A 20,473-nucleotide genomic window follows, 5' to 3' on the forward strand; every position below is an offset into this window, starting at 1 on the left:
CCCACCCTTCAGTGCATGAATTTTCATGCACTGGGCCATATATATATATGAATAAGGATGTGGCCTGGGCATCTATGAAGAGAAGGAATGAGGAAAGGAGGAATACAACTTGGAATCTCTTGAAGAGTTAGCTCTTCTGTTCCTCATGGCTCCCCTACCCCAGCATTTTCTGATTTATCCCTTGAGAACCTGGTCCCCAAGAAGAGCAGCTTCAGGCCCTTGGGAAGAATACTTTCTTTGCCTCTTCCTTCCCTTCAATTTATTTTTTCTCATTATGAGAGTTGAAGTATCTACAGGTGTAAAATTAGGATGATGGCCCAAAGTAAAGATGAAGAAGCTACTCAGCTGGCTGAGGCTGTAGGTCTGCCTCTGGCCTGTGAGAAGGATGCCCTATAGACGCCACAGCAGGACCAGGCCATGGGACACCCACACTGGGGTCTGTATTTAGAACCTCTGCTTACAATAAGGGCTCCTTTGCCTGATGGTGTCTTCCTTAGTGGCCTCACCAAGGAGCATCTGAGGGTACATGCCGCAGGACCAGCTACCCTTCAACCATGCTCTACCTGAGGCACACGTACGTGAACGCTAGGAATGACTATCATATAGCTCTGAGGAGGAGGAAGAGAGTGAAGATTGGGAAGGAAGGGGAAATAGAAATCATCTACTATGGTACTTTATATTCATTCCCTTTCATGGAACGATCTTTATTATGGAAATACACATACATAAAAGCAGAGAGAATAGTACAATGAACCCCATGTACTCAGTTTTCAGCTTCAACTGTGACTATTCAATATTACCTTACTAGAGGCCCAGTGCACGAAAATCATGCACTCGCAGGGGGCAGGGGGGCAGTCCCTCATCCCAGCCTGCACCCTCTCTCAGTACAGGAGCCCTCAGGGGATATCCAACTGACAGCTTAGGCCCACTCCCCATGGACATCCTGAGCGCTGCTGCTGAGGCAGGAGAGGATGCCGCCACCTCTGCGGTGCTCACCAGCCACGAGCCCAGCTTCTGGCTGAGCAGTGCTCCCCCTGTGGAAGCACACTGACCTCCAGGGGACAGTGCCTGCATTGAGCGTCTGCCCCCTGGTGGTCAGTACACATCATAACAGCCGGTCATTCCGCTGTTCGGTCAATTTGCATATTAGTCTTTTATTATATAGGATAATCCGTACCACAACCCTGAGAAATGGGTAGTATTCTCCTGTGCTGTAAGTTTGGGGACTTGAGGTTACCTAAGTCCATGTATGGCAGAGGACACGGTGGACCTGGCTCTAAGTCCCACATGCTTTCAGTGTCCTGCGGCCTCAGGGATGGCTTTGGGAAGGAGAAAGGACTGAAGCTGAGCCAGCAATGCCCACAAAGAAGCAAGAGGACAGCTCCAGGACTGAGATGGTAAGTCCAGACCCCCTGGCAAAGAACAGGAGAGGGGTCTGGCAGAGACACTGGCTGTGACTCTCAGGACAAACCTTCTGGGCTTTCCTGTTGGGATGTTTGAAAGACCCGCCCCACTGCCCCAGTCACCGTGAAGATAACCAATCCTGACGGGCATTCTCCAGGCCGCTCCTTCCTATTGCACGGCTGCCGCTAAGTGGGTAAACCCTCCCTTTTAGAGGGAAGGACACATCAATATGTGACTTGTTATAAAGTCCAAGCGTGGAGAGCTTTTCTCTGCTTCCTGCATGTATATGTAAGTGATGTCTCATCACCAGCATAATTTTATTTACTTATTTTTCTGTCACCAGATTGAACACCACTCAGCCATCTTCAAGGGGGCCTGCATTTGGAGCTTCCTGCTTTATTACTGAGTGGTCCCAAGTAAGGAACGAGCATCGGAAATGAGCCTTTGAATCTCCAAGAGGATGCTAGAGGACATCTTAAGCAATTTTAATAATAGCTTTGGTACAGATGCCTACATGGTCTTGAAATGATGACATATAAGACCCTACAGAGCTTTATTGCCTTGGGGAAGGAACAGTAAGACAGGGGAGGATGAACATAAAATAGACAGAAGAAGAAGCTGAATAGCCCACTTCCATGTTTGCTTTATTAATCCATTAAATAAATGCAACATGAAATAAGCACATATATGTCTAGTTTTTATTCCAAGATATACATATCTTATATATACTTTACATATAATGTATATCTATTATTTTGAAAAAAATTTGGCCGTATTTATATTTACACTAAATATGTTTGAACTTTTAATGAATATGCAGACATTCTTTTCATCTCTAAAAGTTGGGATGAAATTGTGTGGGTTGTGACTCCTGGGCCCACATTTAAAACCAAACAAAAGCAATTCTGAGAGGCAGTTTATTAAATGCATACAAAAATCCTATTCGTAATCTACCAGCAACATTTAAATATTTTCAGCACAGTTCAGTCAGTTTCCAATTAGAAAACCCACACAAATCTAGTCCAATTTGGAAATGTGAATTTTGAAGAAAAGTATGAATATTGTTTCCAGACAGTGAGAGCGACTTCCATGGTCACGCCCCAGGGAATCTAAGTTGTACGATGAAGATCGGTGTTTCTCCAGTGACAGAACTTTAGGCTTGCCATGGATGAGACATGTGGAAAAGGGAAGTACAGCAGCAGGAAAAGAAAAGGAAGGCAATTTCAGCCCCAACGTTTTCTTCCCTCAGATTTTTACAGAACAGAAACATGTGAGCTTCCAGCCTTGGTTTATTGCTCATCTCTCTACCCTAGTTAGAGAGGAGCTATATAGATAAAGGATAATGCTTTTTACGGCAAGATCTTGATGTTGCTGGGATATTTAGGGATTGTGTATGTCCTTCAAGGGCTCCTTTTTATATCCTCTAAGACTGAGAAGGAAGGATGACAGGCTGAGCAAAACTATATGAGCCAAAATGGTACACAGGAGACAACTTAGCATCAGGCTTACGGTTTGCTGGTGGGATGGAGAGACTTGAACAATCCATACCAGACAGAAAGCCACATGGGACCAGCATAAATGAGTTTCACTGCTGCTGCTCCCAAATTGGCTAAAAGCTGCAGTTTGAAAGAGATTGAGCCTTTCCTGCCCTGGCAGTTGGTCAGTGTATCTGGCAACACCAAACTTCCAAGTACGTCCAGGATGTTTAAGGAGATGGTGGCACACTGCCCGATTACAGCATCCTTGAAGAAACGATGTCCTAGGTGCCCTCCATGGCTGTGAGCTCTTCCTTAATCTCTCCAGCATGCTGGCATCATGTCCCCACTGGGTCAGTGTTGCTATGACCTTGCTGTCACAACATAGCACAGTGGATATTGCGCTAAACACTAAAGGTTGAATTCAAGCAGGTATTTGAAGTTATCCTATATTAAAAAAAAAAGGGTAATATGCAAAGTGACTCTAACAGTAGAACAACCAGAACAACCGCTGGACCAGTCACTATGAGGCGCACTGACCACCTCTTGGTCCCTTTCCCTGGCCAGCAGGCTCCGATCGCCTGATGGTGAATGGGGAACTGGGTGTGGGTGGCAATAGATGTGGGGGGGTGCCAGGCCAAGGCCTCTGCCCCATCGTTCACCCCCACACAGAAGGCGACCCACAGTGGGGTGGGGCTGGCAAGCGGGTGGGAACAGCTGACCTCTCTGTCCCTTCCCCCAGCCGTCAGGCACCAATCTCCCCCCATGGTGAACTGGGGGGCGGGGCCAGCTGCGGGCAGCCAGGGGAGATGGCCCTGATCGCAGGCCAGGACTAGGGACTGTACCCGCGCATGAATTTCATGCTGGGCCTCTAGTAATTCAATAATTCTTAGTAAATACTGGGTGGGGAAAGCAGTTATACAGTTGTGAGTATGCAAAACACAGTTCATTCTTGGATTATTAATGATTAATTATTGTATTATTTTGACTACAAACAACTGTAAGCCTACTTTTGCCCCACCCTGTACACTGCTACTATCAAAAGTCTAATGTAATGCTGTCTTACTGTGTAAGTGTGTGTTTGTATTTTTCATTTCTTCTGGAAATAAAGACCCTATGTTTTTAGGCCTTCTATATTGAATGGGCCAATGTGGAAAATGGTAGAGTTCATAATAAATGTTTAAAAATGTTGAGTAACTACAGTAGAAGAATTAGAAAAAGACAAGAACAAGCAATGAGCGCACACACACACACAAATAGAAATGGCTAATATGTTATATACAACTAGTAGCCCATTTGCAGGAAGAATCCTGCAAGCGGCCGCTGCAGCTGCGTGAGCTGCCTCTGCTGCCGCAGTTGCAGCCATCGCACCTGCACCTGCACGCCGCTGCCGCCCGCCCCGTTCTGCCCTGCCCAGGCTTTCCCTCTGGCAGCCACCTTGCTTTCCGCTTTTCCTCCCTCTTCCTTCTAAGTTGTCTTCAGTCTTCACTCCTCCCTCCCTCAGTGTATGCAAATTAACCGCCATCTTTGTTGGGTAATTTGCATACTCACCCTGATTGGCTGGCGGGCATGGCTTTGGCTAGTGGGCGTGGCTTGGGCATAGCAGATGTGCAGTCAATTTGCATATTACTATTTTATTAGGTAGGATGGTGTCTAGCCCTCAGAGAAATCAAAGAAATGTACATCGAGACAGTGAGGAAGTACAAAGGTTTCCTTATCAGATTGGCAAACATAAAAAAGAATGATAATACCAAGAGGTGTTAGGTGTGGGAAGAAATAAATATTTTCTTTCTCTGGTGTTAGGAGTACACACTGTATACGACTGGAGCATGATTTGAAAATAGGTATCAAAATCTAAATATGCAACCTTTTTAACCTAGTGAATTGCTCTCCGGAATTAATCCTATGGGTGAAATCAGGCAAGTGTGTTACAATACTTGTTTACAGAGACTCAACATAGCACTGCCTATATTACAACATAATCGAAACAAGTTAAATGTTTATCAGTGGTGAGTGCTTAAATATATGGCATGAGCCGAACAGTAGAATACCAAGCAACCAATAGAAAGCTACATTATGGAACTGATATGCAATGTATTGCTAAGTTAAAAAGAAAACGCTTCTTGTGAAATGGAAGGTGCAGAATAACACATTCACTTGTTTTGTGGATGGAAGGATATGCACCAACATGGGAATAGTCGTAAGTGTCTAATATAGGCAAAGGGAAGGGTCCTATGGATGTTCTCTTTGTCTTCTTTACAACTTTCTTAACTCCCTTGCTTATTTGTTTACTTGTGATTCATTTATTCACTAAATTAACTGGACACTACCAGGTACCAAGGACTTACTAGACAAAGGGGTTATAGCAGTGAACTGACACCTCTGGATATAAATCCCTGTCTTTGTAACACTTGCACTTTATTGCAGGGAAGACAGAATAAAGACAGTAAATATAAACCCAATGGTATGTCAGAGTAAAAGACTTTGCTAAAATAAAGAATGGAAAGGATGAGGCAGAGAGCTTATCCATCTGCTTCCGCATTGGCCCTGGGCCTACCACAGTGTGTGGTCCAGGGTCGGGCTCAATACCCTTGCTGAATGAATTTAAGAGGACTCCAGTCAAGGCACTCTGGCCAGAGTACAAGCTATTAACATGCTACAAGACCTTCATCCCTGGCTTCTCCCCTCTTGAGTATATGCAGATGATTTATCTTTCTTCAACCCACAAATTATTTTCTCCAAGACTGGGTAACATTCAGCTCATCTTGTTCCACACTTTTCTTATTCGATCATATTCTAGACTGCCCTCTTTGAGATTGACATATGTTACTTGCAATAAACTTGAAACTTTCTCATCTAGTTATTTCCCATTTATTTTGTAGGGTGGATCATCTTTTTGCATAGCCGACCTCATTCCTTATATGCTGATGTTTCATAATGCTACAATGTCTACTTACTTTGGAGAAGTATTATTAAGTTTCTCCACGTATTTGCCACAAATAAAACCACATCTGGCATTTATAAATGTGTTCTCGCTGGGTGTTCTCCCTTATTTCCTTCTTTAGTTTGTTTGTAATTTTTTTTTTTAACTCTGCTCTTGTTAATTCTCTATGACTTTTGTCTCAGGAAAAATTAAATTATAGAAAGAGGCTGCAGCAAGTTAGGAAGGCAAAAGAAATAGTAAGTAATGAGCACCACATTATAAAATTAAAATGTAAGCTGTTAATAAAAATGTTCTCATATCCACAGAGATGTGTCAAGAACAATTTGGATCTTTCAGCATGACGATGAAACAGGACGTAGAGGACAAAGAAATACATACATTCAGCAATTATCTCCCACCTGTGTCTTCACAAATGAAATGGGCGCGGTCTTCATGAGAGACTAAGTTGCTATAAGTGGCAGATGAGAAATTAGCACATCCACAGATTAATATCAGAAATGGTCATGATAAGCTTAAAGTATAAACAATGATCATAGCCTAATGCCTTTTTTAAGTATATAAGCAGACATATAGGTCTGAAATTGCATAATAAAGAGCATGTAAGGATATCTTCATAGGAAGTTAATTGTTTGAATATTTGAGCTTGCTGCCCAAACAAAAACAACCAAACCTTTATCAGATCCCACAGCCACACAATTAAATAGTTTATCAGCGGTTCTGGTTGGTAACAATCCCAGGTCTCCCTAAAAGCCTCCAGAGGGTTTAGCATATTCCCCCAAATTACCTAAGGCTTCAAGGCTGTCACTGCTAACTGGTTTTGAGTTTACTTATCCTGAGAAACTGCTTCCTCATCAGTAAAATGGATGTATGAACATTTGCCATCAAATCAGCTCTCAGAAATGATTTGTGAGCCAGAAGGGATTCTTACTAAGTTCCCTGAATTTCCATATATAAACATATTTAAAGAGCACATATGCTGAGCTTCTCCATAGATTTTTGACAAAGAAATAAGCTTCTGTGACAATGACAATGAACCTTTTCCTTCAGTCTCACAAAATGACAAAAACATTTACTTATCCGATGCATGTATTATCTTATTTAATCCTTACCACCCTATAAGAAAAGGTATTATCACAATTGTGCAAATATAATTGAGACTCAGAGACATCATAACTTGTTCCAGGTCACAACGCTCATAAATGGCAGTCGGAATTCAATCCCAGATTTAATTGACTCTACCTTATGCTTTTTCCCAAAAAGGACAAAGTTTCCTCTTCCTAGACTCCACTCAGAATGCATGTTTCTTTGAACTGTGCCATCTCCCCATACTCCTGTCACAAATTACAAGTAAGGTACCTCTATCAGTAGAATATGTGAAGCTTCCTATTAGTTTGTTAGGTTATTAGCACAACTCCTAGCCTATCTCAGCATATGCACTTAGCCATTTTGCCAGTCATGTGTCGATTGCTTGTGCCTAAATACGGTATCTTACTAGAGTATAAGAGGTACAAAGATGGGCACCAAAACTAAACTTCAGATTGCACCGATCCTTCAAGAAGCACGGCAGAAACATGAAATGAATGGGACAATGGCCCCCGCCTTGAGAGGTTAGCGCTGACGGAGACACCACATTAAATACATTCCATCTGTTGTATGAGGTTCACTCAAACCAGCTCCAAACAAAGGAAGAGACTGGGCATTTGCAGAGAGGGTTCACAAGCCGAGCAGGCTGAGCTAGTGCCCCTCTCTCTACTTGCTGCTTCCTTTTCTCTTTCTGAGGGCACGCTCTCATTTTGCACACAGATAGTAATGGTTGCCCCAAACATATCCCTATAAAACCTTTCACCTCTAGCACCACCCACTGCAACTTCTCTTTCGATCTCTCAGTTTAAATGACTGACCAGTTCATTTCTGAGCCAGGACACATAATCCCAGATGACTGACGGGTGTGTTATGGATGGGGCTCCTCTGGGTTACAGGTCCACCCCTAGACTCATGGGCTGCAGGGGGAGAGGGCACATGTCTCCTGTTCCACCACCATCTCTTTCTTCCTAAAAGAAGATGTGTGATGGGCAGACACCAGGAACTCTGTTTAATGCACACGTGTTCAAGTTCAGGCCTCCCCCTTCATGAGAAGGGCACCTCCCCATCTCTTTTCCAAAGAGATAAAGATAGATCAGATCCTCTCATTGAATTTCAGCCATTCTCAGTGAGAATGTGTATGGAGGACATGGTGTCACTTCATGAAAAAAATATTAAGCTCATAGAACCCAAATATTAAAGTTACAAATTGAAGAGATTTAGGAAGGAAATGACTGATACGTAACATCCGTTTTCAGCCTTGTTCTAACAAAAGAAATGCCAGGTTACATCTATGCAGAACCACTCAACTGAGCATTGGGAAGGCAGCCTGAGTTGTTAGGTTGCTTTAGGCTGAGACTTGAGAAATGGGTCTATCTCCCACAGGCTGAATTTAGTTAGGAAAACGACAGAGGAAACTAGCTGCAATCCTAGGATTTGGGGTTATTTTAGCAACTAAATTTGATGAGCAATGTGATCATCTGTTAGTATCTGGGGACTTTTTAAAGAATCTGAATTGGTGTCCCTCCTAATACTCCACCCATTAATACTCTATCAATACAACAGTGGAGTGAAGGGGACTTAAATACATTATTATAACCCAAAGTGTACATCTCTCACATCCTTTTCAATATTCACTTTGCAGTTCTATTACTGATTGTCTCTGACAGCAGGTGTAGTACAACTTTATGGGCAGTATTTTCATTTTATGAAGCTCTCCATCTGAAATATAAGAGAGTGGAGATTAGTGATTTCATAGACACAAGTTCTATCATTCGTAAATCTCTTATCTTAAAATTGAAAGCATTATCTTTAAATGCGTTCTACAAATCTTTCATGGGAATAGAAGGTCGTTTATGAACTATATCTGAGATAACTGGAAGAAGTATACTTTATGAAATTTTTGGACCATTAACTCTAGATTTTGATTTTTCTTCATTTAAAAAAAATGATGCCTTTGAATGTCTTGAGAGTGTTCTGGGAAAATCAGCTACAGTGATTTTTCTCTTTGTGGTCACTGAGGTAGGTCACCAAGGTGATTGAAGTCTCCCAGCAGACTTTTGAATATTTGAAGCCGAAAATATTTCAGAGTGTATCAAATGAGTAGTACTTTAATTTTTATTTATATTCTGTTTTTGGTGTGGTTGTGATTATAACCTCACCAAGACGGGTGATCGGTAATGAATGTGTCCTGTTGGCAGATCCCTCCAGGGCTCTGATTCAATCTTTTGAGTTATGGGATGAGGACAAAATGAACTATTTTTCAAGCTTGTAAATATGTGACAAATGACAGTGCAAGAACTATTGATTCCAATCACAGTGATACAATGTTTCATAGTCAACACTGACTCTGGCTTTACAAATTACTTGCAAGTTGAACAGTAAACCCATGCGCAACACGCTTCAACCTGGATCAATCTTCAAGAATATTTGTGTCAGTATTCGCCTGCAATTTGAATACATTCCCCAGATGAAATGGATTTTTTTCTATTTTTTGCATTAAAAAGGTGTTGCTGGATTTCTCCCCAATCTTAATAAAGAAAGAGGGAAGCAGAACCCTTATAAAATTGCTGGTGACTCTAGATATATTTATCTGCTTTTAAATTTATTAGTTAAATAGTCATAATCCAAATATAATTGAGAAATGCCTCTCAAGAAAATGAATTTTAAACTCCTCATTGTATTGCCTAGTTCAGCACCTTGCATCTTATTCAAACATATGTATGTGTGTGTGTATATATATGTGTGTGTGTGTGTGTGTGTGTGTGTGTGTGTGTTTGAAAAAAAATATATATATATATATATATATATATATATATAGATAGAGAGAGAGAGAGAGAGAGAGAGAGAGAGAGAGAGGGATGGGGGGAGGGAGAGAGAGAGAGAGCTTTTTCAATAGATTAGAATCTGAGACACTGCAGTAGCCATTGTGTTCCTGTTTGGGGAAATTAGATCTGGTCATTTTTGAAAAAATCCCCTAACGTGACTGGTATTTGTATACATAGACAGACCCTCCTAAAACCCTCCTCACTTAGATCATGAGCACTCCTGTATGTGAAGCAAACTTTTCCTAAAGGACCAATACAGGAACCCAATAAAATATACTTTGGGGGCAGAAGTCAATTTTGCAGTAATTGTGAGAAGGTGGTACCGGTCCTCCCCACCCCCATCCCATTGTGGAGCTCCATTTTAAACTTGCCCTCAGGTTGTCATGGTATATTTTATGCAGGACTGACCTTCGGAGAGACTCTGCATGCTGATGTATTATTGACCTTCTTCCCCACTGCTTACTCAAACAGGCCATCTGGGTACCAGGAAGGTGCAGGGAATATGTCCAACTTTCCAGACCAAGATAAAAATAAATAAAAACCGGGGTAGGGTGGGGTGGGGAGGGAAGGCTCTTAGCTTGTACTGTGGATTTGTTTATTCAGACATAATTGGCGTGGATCTGGCCCAGGCACAGTTTCATTCTTTGTAGAACTCACTGGCCTTCTAGCCCCTCCCCCCATTGTTCATCTCTATCAAACTGTGAGGAGCCACTAAGCCAGAAAGAGGGCAGAGATGAGGCAGGGCCACCCCAGCCCCTCATTACGTCATCCTTCTGGGGAGGCTGGGATCAGCCAGGGTGTGTGGATGGCCACTGAGCCTTGTCAGACTGCATCTTGGCCCAGTGGGCTTGGGGCGGCCCGCTTCTTCCTCCCACCCTCCACTCTGCCCCAAGTGAGTGCTGGGGATCTGGAGCCTGGGGAGTCTGGTTACCATTGTTAGGGGCTTGGCTGGCAGCCCTCAGCTCTCGCCCAGGGGGGTCACAAAGAGCCCAGCCTTGCCAAGACAGGCCAGTCACAGTCACAGTTTCCCCAGTGAATTTTTCCAGGCTGGAATCCATGTTTAGCAGCTTTGCTTGGTTGATCAATGGCTTCCTTTCAGTGGTGATATTGACATAGGAAACCAGCTCAGAATGTCAGATTCAGTTCCTACCGAACCGCTCTCCTGGACCCAAAGAGAAGTGTGAGTTCTCCACAGCACAGAACAGTACCAATGGCAAGGGGTTTGGCTTAACCTCTCTTCATCATCAAAAGCTCCGTGTACTCTCATTTTCTGGTGGCTAGTGCTATTTATTTACAATTGAGATGAGGAGGATAAATATTTTAAATATATATACATTTTAAGAATTTTTATATTAAAATTGTGTTTTGGACAAAATATTCAGCAATTTGTTTTGAGTAGCATAGAAATGCAATAGGTGTCAGCCAAAAACAAGTATCCTCTGCCCTGGGGCTTTCTCTCCTCTGCTCCCACCCACTCCCTCTCCCTCCTCTGCTCTTCCCCTTTGTAGAGACCATTATAATATTCTTCACAATAGAATCTGTCCTTCACCTGTGTCTACTTTTTTGAGAGTAAGAAGGGCTAGGGCCATGTTAATCACCTGTGCCATGTCAGCCCTGTGCCTGGCACACAGGATGAATTCAATAAATATTTGCCAAATGAATGACTAACCACAGTTAGTCTCTATTTAGAATTCAGAAACGTACCTGGCACTTTAGTTAAGCTTTACAATCACAGGAGGTAGATATTCCTCTCATCCCCATCGTACATATTAGAAAATTGAGGCCTAGAGAGGTTAAGTAGTAACTAGAAAGGTGTGAGTCAGGATTTGTACTCAGACAATCTGACCACAGAGCCTGAGTCTAGCTACAACACCACACAATGATGATGGATCGGTGCTCATCCCTCCCAGAGGCCTTCTTTGGCAGGGTAGCTTTTAAGAACTACGGTACCTCATCTTTTCCTCTGTCTTCTCTTTCTTTTGCTTTTCTAGCATCAAGGTGTCCTGAGTAATAGTGACAGCCTCTTTTCCTGCAGGGGCCGTCTTCAGGAAGCCTGCGACCAGCATGAGGTGGAAGGAAGGGTGCTGTTCCCACCTGTGGTTGGTCAGCCTCAAGGAAATTAAACTCACAGCCATTGAGTGCCTCATTGATTGAACAGAGCATATAGGTGGCAGGGTTTCGGGTGGAAATTGGTCATCACCACCTAGATATATGATATCTCCAAACCTGGCTAGTGAGAAGAACTTCCTGGGGAGCTTCTTAACATCCAGAGTCAATAAATCAGATTTTCCAGCGATACAGCCCTGAAATCTGTGCTTTAAAAAATAATAAAGAACAAAAGCAAGACATTCTGATGATCAACCAGTTTAAGAACAACTGGAATGGCTTCCATATCCATTCAGGAGACTCATCAGAACAGGAGTAAATGTGCTCAGAGTGATAATAGATGCCTGAAGGCATGTCCTGAACATATTCATTCATTCAACAGCATCATGGAACACATGTTTATCGAGCACCTACTATGTGGTAGCATAGTACAGCCCTTACTCAAAGTACTTAATGTAGACTACCTGTGACACTCCATATCCTTGGATTCTTGAATTTTGTCTCCTTTCATGTGAGAATATGAAGACAATATGCCCATCCAGTTTAGAAAAAAGAAAATGTCAAACCAATTTCTTGGCAAAATCAAATAGCTCTCATGTCAATTATATGACAAACAAGTAATATCTTTACTAAGTAATATGGAATATTCAAAGAGGAAATAGAAATACTGTATCCTCTCAATGTGATTTAATAATAATAATCACCATTTATCAAACACCTACTTTGTGCTAGAGATGATTAGGCATCTTCACATTTAATCTTCAGAATGATGTGGGGCCAGCCTGTCTTCAAACCTCTTTGCAGTGCTGTTCTTCCTCTAGTCACAACATGTGGGCTTTAGTTTTACATGTTCCTCCTGATTCCAGATCCACCACTTAGTTGTCTTTTGCTCTTGGACAAGTCACCTAATTTTTTTGGAACCAGTTTTATCACCTGTAAAAATGGGAATTATACAACCTACTTTACAGTTATTACAAAATGAAACAATGTTTCTGAGGTGTCAAACAACACGTGGGGCACACATGAGGTGCTCCATCAGCGTCTGTTCTTCCTTGTGCCTAACTCCTCTCTCTGGTCAGCTGGTGCCCACCCTGCAACTTCCATCAATCCAAATGGGAAGTAGAACTCAAATTCTCAGAAGTGACCAGCTACACAGGCCACACATTTATGTAAAAGATATACACAGCAGATGGGGGTTCTTGTACCAGGTGACAGGTGATACATACCAAATAAGTGGTGTTGGGGTAAGAACAAAGACACTATGGACTTATGGCATGAAAGGTTCAGAGTAATAGTGAGGCTTGAAGGACACAGGGGTTTCAGAAACATAAAGAAATTGGAGACAATACATTCTAGGTGTAATTCAAGGTATACCTGGAGGTGAAGAAGCCTAGGTATGCTCAGGGATCAGTGAGATGCCAGGGTGCAGAGTGTGGCATCTGTGAAGAGGTATAAGGAAACCATAGGACCTGAAAGGTCAGTGGGCCAAATTATCAGTGGTCTAGCATGCTCATGCAAGGATATAAGTGATAGGGAGCCACAGCTATTTGAGTGGTCAAATAATAGGGTAAAAGCTGTGTGTTGGAGAATATTTTTCCAGAAGTCACACACCAGACAGGATTGAGTGGGGGAAGTAGAGGTCAATTTCAGGTAGTGGATGTACCCATATTTAAAAGATCCTCAGCCAGATTCCTTCAGGCCTGACTTAACAATTTACTTCCAAGACACCACTGTGGGGTCTGCATCCATCTACTCCCCACCCTTCATTCAAGCTGAACATGAGAAAGACTTTTGTCCTTCACACTCAAGGTTTCAGGATCATCTTCTACTCTTTCCCAATGAACAACATCCACATCTATCCAATTGTCATTCATATTGACAATGTCACTGATTCATTTAATTTTAATCATGTGCTTGGCATCAGACTTTGAACAGCTGTCATCTGCATGCTGCTGTCTCCATCCACACCGCCAAATCCCTCGTTCTGACCTGGGTCATTTCTCATCTGGTTGACTTCCTCCTTTTCTCTTTGGGCCTCTATTTGTCAAATATCACTAACATCCCAGCTAATGTATAAAGCACACCAACTTAGAGTCATCTAGTCCAATGCTCTCAATTTATTAAAACGGAAGCAGAGGCTCAGAGATGAAGCCACACAGGGTGGTAGATGAACTTTAAACCCAAGTCTTCTGATGCCTGTGGATGCTCTCACTGTGCTAAGTTGTTGCCCTGTGTGATTGCAGGGTTTTATAATTCTATGAGCCAACAAAGCACAAAACCAGGACCAGAAGACCTAGAAATTAAGAGTGTCAACATAAGAAATGAAAGTATTTTATAATATGTATAACATACCTAGGGAGATACTCACGGACCTCCTTCCATTAGCGCCTAGGGCTACAATCGCACAGAATCTCCTGGACAGATTAGAGCAGAGGATGGAAAACTACCACCTATGGGCCAACCAGCCAGCTGGCTGTTTTTGTAAATAAGGTTTTATTTGAACACATATTGTCTATGGCCACTCTTGAGCCAAAATGGCAGAATTGAAGAGTGGTGTCAGAGACTCTAGGACCCACAAATTCTAAAATATTTACTATCAAGTCTTTTACAGGACATGTTTGCTGAGCACTGGATTAGAGCATTTTAGTTTTAGGCAAAGCTAAACTGAATTCCACCTCTTGGGTGAGGGTTTTCTGGGGTAGCTGTCCAACATGGTGTCTGGCTGGCCAGGAATATGTGGTCACAGCTAGTTGTGGTTCTTACCTCCACCTCTTTTGGTCCCCATTTTTGAGCTCCTTTAAAGCCATTGTTTCTACCTCTGTAAGCAGAGGCCAGTAGATATAATTCCACCCACCTGTGCCCATCACTGCCTAGTGGGCTCCAACAGGCCTCCCTGCCTCCAATCTAACATTTCCACACTGCATCCCGAGTGCTTTCAGTGCCCCCGCTGTGAGCTAACTCTCCAAGACACACCCAGACAGGCCGCCATTCCTGTGGAAGGCTGCTCCACCCCAGCTGCACATCAGAATCTTGGGATGCTTTCTAAAAGCATAGATGTCCAGATCTCACCTCCAAAGTACTAAGTCTGAAAAAATACATATTCCTTTGATGTCCCCTCTTTAGAGAGGGCTTCTCTGTTGGTCCTATTTATAAGAGAATTCCCTATTCAATCCTATTACCCTGTTTTATTTTCTTAACTAGAGGCCCAGTGCATGAAATTAGTGCACTGGTAGGGTCCCTTGCAACTGCCAGCTGCCCACCGGGGCCTTCCTCCCTTCCCCTGGCTGGCCCCGCCCCCTGGTTGAACTCCTGGACAACTCATGGTCAAGGGGACAATTTGCATACTATGCTTTTATTATATAGGACTAGAGGCCCAGTGCACAAAATTTGTGCATGGGGGGAAGAGGGGTGTCCCTCAACCCGGCCTGCACCCTCTCTAATCTGAGACCCCAGCAGTCAAACATCCCTCTCACAATCCGGGATTGCCAGCGGTCGGATATCCCTCTCACAATCTGGGACCGCTGGCTCCTAACCGCTCGCCTGCCTGCCTGATCACCCCCTAACCACTCCCCTGCCAGCCTGATTGACACCTAACTGCTCCCCTGCCAGCCTAATGGCCCCCAACTTCCCTCCCCTGCTGGACTGATCACCCACAACTGCCCTCCCCTGCTGGCCTTATGGCCCCCAACTGCCCTCCCCTGCTGACCTGATTGCCCACACCTACCCTCTCCTGCTGCAACCTGCTTCCTCCACCGGGACCCGCCTACTCCACACGAGGCAGCCCAGAAGCTGGGACTGGCCTCCTCCATGCCCTGCAGAGCCGCGGGACCCCCAGGCCTCACCACGCAGAGCGGCCACCAGGCCCTGCCTCTGCTGTGCACATGGCCATCTTGTGGTGGCCATCTTGTGGCAGCCATCTTGTGATGGCCATCTTGCAGTGGCCATCTTATGATGGCATGGCATGAGAGCGTGACACCACCTAGGCTTTTATTATATAGGATAGCATTTCTCAAGGTCCAGCATATTAGAATTTGCTTGTTTCTTTATTGTCTATCTTTGCACCAAATAATACAAGCTTTGTGACAATGTGGACTATATTCTGAGCACCAAGAACAGCATGTGATCCACAGTAGTGGCTCCAAACCTATCTGTCCAATCTATTTGAGTAGTCTTCCCTGATCTGGCAATAGCACCCTACTTAGCTTACCTGTTCCAGTGCCCAGGTCCCCCTATACCACCCATTTAAATTGGTCCTAGTGCACAGTGGCACATGGGTACTGCCATGCACCTCACCCTTGTACCAGTTACCTCCTCTGCCTGGAACGTCTTCCTCCCTCCGGATTGACCTGGTGAGCTTATGATTGCTCTTTCACAAGCCATTTCAAAGTCACCTCCTCTTCCCTGACACAAGTAAGCAGAGGTGATCACCTCACCTTTGAGTTCTACTATAGAGCATCCCATTGTTGGGTTATTTAATGCATGAAGAACAGGGGCATTCATTTGTATTCCAGAGCCTAATACTGTACTTGGAATCACCAAACCATAAATAAATGTTTTTGAATAAATTATTAAATGGGAAGAATAAGAAAGAAAGTAAGCAAGGGATAAAGAGGAGGGAGGGAGGGAGAGAGGGAGGGAGGGAGGGAGGGAGGGAGGGAGGGAGGGAGGGAAGGAGGGAGGGAGGGAGGGAGGGAGGGGAGATAAAAAACCAATTTCTCCAGGCGTGTGAGGCCCTGGGCTACAGTTCCGGTTGCATTGCTAACCCAGCCAGCTCTGTGTTGGAGCTGAGAGGGCACCCCAGAGCATGATTTATTCAGTGATGCCCTCTGAAGACTCTACTGTTTGCTTCTGCAAAGTCGTGTTGAAGATGCTGCCAAGAGGAACAATACTGGGTCTTCCAATCAGACAGACGGGGTGATGTTTTAAAACCCCTTTCCCTCGCACCTTCTGGTCACACACTTTGTAGGGTGGTGAAGAAGAGCAAAGGAGAAAACTGTTCGTGGGGGTCAAACGGCCTCAAAATAAACTTGCTTCAAGTGTTTTTACAAATCCTCTGATTTTCTCCAGGGTGGGTTCCAGGGTGTCATCTGTGGCACTGAATGTTTTAAGTGAATGGTTTACAATGCCCTTCAAATATGCTTAAGTGAGAGGCTAACACAGGAATATTTTCCTCAGGTGGGGAAGCAATGGAAATTGTGTGTTTTTTTCCATAACAAAACATTGCCCCCTCCAGCAAAACTATATTTTCACTCAGATCAGGGATGCACACAGCAAAGAGAGACTTCTATAGAGGAACTTGCTTGTACTTTGAAAGGCATTTTGCATGTGGCTATTTCTGATGATATGCCTTTAAAAATAAAGCTCTCTTACTGTCGTGTTTCAGTAGTTAAAAGGGTGACATTTCTCCATATTAATGAAATAGAGTTAAGTTCCAATCAGATGAGTCTGACATAAATACTCAATTCTAAATGATAGAGATTTTACACTTTCATTGATGATAAAAAATGGCTTCCCAATTAAGTAAGAAATTTTAGCTGCTTCTTAGAAGAACAGTTGGGAGGAAAGGCACATAAAATAAAGATGTATTGCAGAGGAGAGCAAAGCTATGCAAGGTTCACATTTTTCTTTAGTGCATATGACAGGGCTCCAGTGGGAAGCCCTCTGGGAAGTAATTTACAACAGGGGGAAACTAAGGCTCCTCTAAGTTAATTGAACTTGCCCTCAGTCATTCTGCAAATTTGTGGTGGGAATGGGATTTGAACCCAGAGCCACTGAGTTATGACTCGGTTTCTCTTCTCAGAAGCGACCATATTATTGCAAAACTTGACATCAGCAAACCTGGCTGCTAAGGTTGAATTCCACCACTGATTCTCCTGGGCCACAGCCCGCGGCAGCTCGAGAGTCCATTTGGTTGTGCTGCTAAGCGACCAGCAGTCATTCTCCTCTCAGAATGTACAGACACTGCAGCCACTTATATTTATAGTTTACTGTTTTAATGCTATGTGTTTTTTTTTCTTTTAGTTGAGAGGGGGAAACGTGCTCTATCAAGCATAGTTAGATTTTTCCAATGTAGGCCCACTAAATTTAGGGTTTGTGGCAAGTCCACCCAAACTGAAGCTGAATTTTGTGCTGTTTTTGAAGAAAAGATGAACCAAGCAAATTAATAGCACAAGTAAAGGACATATTTATCTTAAATGGAATCATGCATTTTTAAGGATGTTGGCAGGGGATGATGGTTTGCAGTGAATAGTACCTAAATGACAATAACAACAGGCCTATGCTGTGTCTGCTGCCAGCCCAGGAATCAGATACCATGACATACTACCTGCTGTGGTCTTCACAGCGAGCCTATGAGATGATCCTGTTGTATGGGTAAGAAAACTAAGAAAGAGATCATTTGACTTATTCAAGGTATCAAGGCAGGAAAGAGGATTCAAACCCAGGTCTGACTGGCTCAAAGCCTGTGCTCACACCCTCAGGTTAGATTGCAATAATTTCTGGTCCCCTGGGGGTCCTGGGCCTTATATGAATCTTACGAAAGGTGAGAAACAGAACACATTGACAATGCTGCATATGGCTTCAAAGAGGGTTTTCAACTCAAGCATGCTGTCCTACTGCCTACCTATAAATCTCTTCTTTTCTCTTCAGAAAAACGGGTCATCCATTCGAAGCCATTTTGTGAGCAGTACATTTTTTAAATAACTGTACTAGAAAGCAACACAATGATTTCACTTACAAACAGATTAATTCTGACTTTTTACTCATTCTTCCTTAGTTGGTATTAGTGACATTTTGTTGAATATAGATGGAGTTGAGTATATCATTAATACTAATTGGTAATTCATACAAAATTGGGCAATCCCTTGGTTGTTCCATGAATGTTCTAATGCAAAGCTGGCAATGGGCCTGGCCGTCGGGGGCAGTGACATGTTGGAGCCCAGACAGAGGCTGCACGCTGGAGGCTGAAGGCAGTGCCACGCGGAGCCCGGTCGGAGCCCAAAGCAAAATGAAAAGTCAGTAATACTTACCCTGTCTTAGTTTAAGATTTTGATATTTTCTTTATCGTGATTTTTTGCTTTAATTTTGATTTTTAAAATACTGTGTTAAGATATTATTTAACTTGGTTATTTTTGAATTTGGGGGCATTCCCTTAAACTTAGCACCTGCCTCACTTATCTCACCCCTAGTCCCCAGCCCTTGATGAAAGACTGGATATGGCTAGCAGAGTGTTTCTTAAGTGGGACATTTCCCATAAAAATCAGCATTTCCAGCATTCCTTGTAAACATGTAAATATCTGGCAACATTGGACTTGCATTTGCACATGGCAAAAAGTGGCAGCATCCGGGTGGCAGCTGCCTCCATGGGGGGTATCACTGTCCCGTTCTCCACAGCCCGCCTCCAATTTCTGGCCAGTTTGTTACTGCCTGGCCCCCATAATATCTGAGCTGAGCATTCTGAAGCTAGACCAAATGTAGACATGTTATCCTTGAACCTTCAGGAAATTTGTTCTGCCATTGCCCATAACGTTCCTTCAGGTTTACCGATGTGTTGCCCTTGACAATGAATCACAGGATAAGATCACTGCCAGCAAGACCGGGGAAAAACTCCGCTGACCAGCATTGCAGCATCATAGATCACAGCGCTGAGCGTGCACTCCGTGTTTCCCATGCAGAGCAAGCTTCTTTTTTCACATCAAGGCCTCAACAAATACTTTGTATCGTCGCTAAGGTTTTTTGAGCACTTACAATGTGCCTAACTCTGCAACCTTATTTATCCATCACAAGAATCACATGATATATATATATATATATATATATATATATATATATATATATATATTAATATCTCCATTTTACAAATATAAAAACTGAGTTCATAAAAGGTTAAGAAAATTGCTCAAGGATACCTAGGTGGTAAATAGAGGAACCTGAACTCGAACCCAGATGGATGACACCTAAAATCCTACGCTCTGTACCACTCTGCCTCTCTGCGGCCTGCTGTTACCTTTAATAACAGACACTTGCTTACTAAATTTGCTAATTTCCCCTTGCTATCAGTGACTAGCATTTCACAAGCACATGGAATTTGATCCAAGTGCATATAACAGCTGCCTATGGTATTAAATTGACTTTAAGAGCCTATCTTCCTTGTTTTTGTGCCTGTTTTCATACCAGATTAATTTTTCAAAGGTTAATCACATGACACTTATTTTAATTATGCCTCTCTAGTCACGACAAATGACAGCGTTTGACTTCTTGTTGCCTCCCTTTGTATTGTGTGACCAATGAGATTATTAATAAATGCCTTTTTATTATGTAGTCATGCTGTAGATGCCCACAGGGCATGGGCTGGCCTCATGTATTTTATTCTGGGTGCAGTGTCAGCAGGCCTTGTGGATTTGCTAATGAGCTAAATCCCGTTAGTCCACATGCCCCGGACGGCCAGAGATCTTTTAAATACATCATTGCTCTCTGAGACTCAGCTGGGTTCAGTGTGAGAGAGATTAACTTCTCATTCCAATTAGTGGAGAGTCATCCTGTTGGAGAGAGAGCTGCTCATGTAGCCCTGAACCCAAGACCCTCTGACTGATGACCAGTGACCAGTCAGCACAGATGTGGACTTAGAAAAGGATAGC

At 43.2% G+C, this 20,473-nt stretch overlaps 1 long non-coding RNA gene across 1 annotated transcript; it reads left to right on the forward strand.

Annotated features, from left to right (window-relative positions):
* The first annotated feature begins 10,443 nt into the window (after window positions 1-10,443).
* LOC114231983 (uncharacterized) lies at window positions 10,444-12,027 on the forward strand. Its single transcript, XR_003618017.2, has 2 exons — window positions 10,444-10,623; window positions 11,767-12,027. It is a non-coding gene; the product is annotated as an uncharacterized LOC114231983 (long non-coding RNA).
* The last annotated feature ends 8,446 nt before the right edge of the window (window positions 12,028-20,473 follow it).

This window comes from Eptesicus fuscus, chromosome 5 (assembly GCF_027574615.1).
Source record: "Eptesicus fuscus isolate TK198812 chromosome 5, DD_ASM_mEF_20220401, whole genome shotgun sequence".
In the NCBI taxonomy this organism is placed as follows: domain Eukaryota; kingdom Metazoa; phylum Chordata; class Mammalia; order Chiroptera; family Vespertilionidae; genus Eptesicus; species Eptesicus fuscus.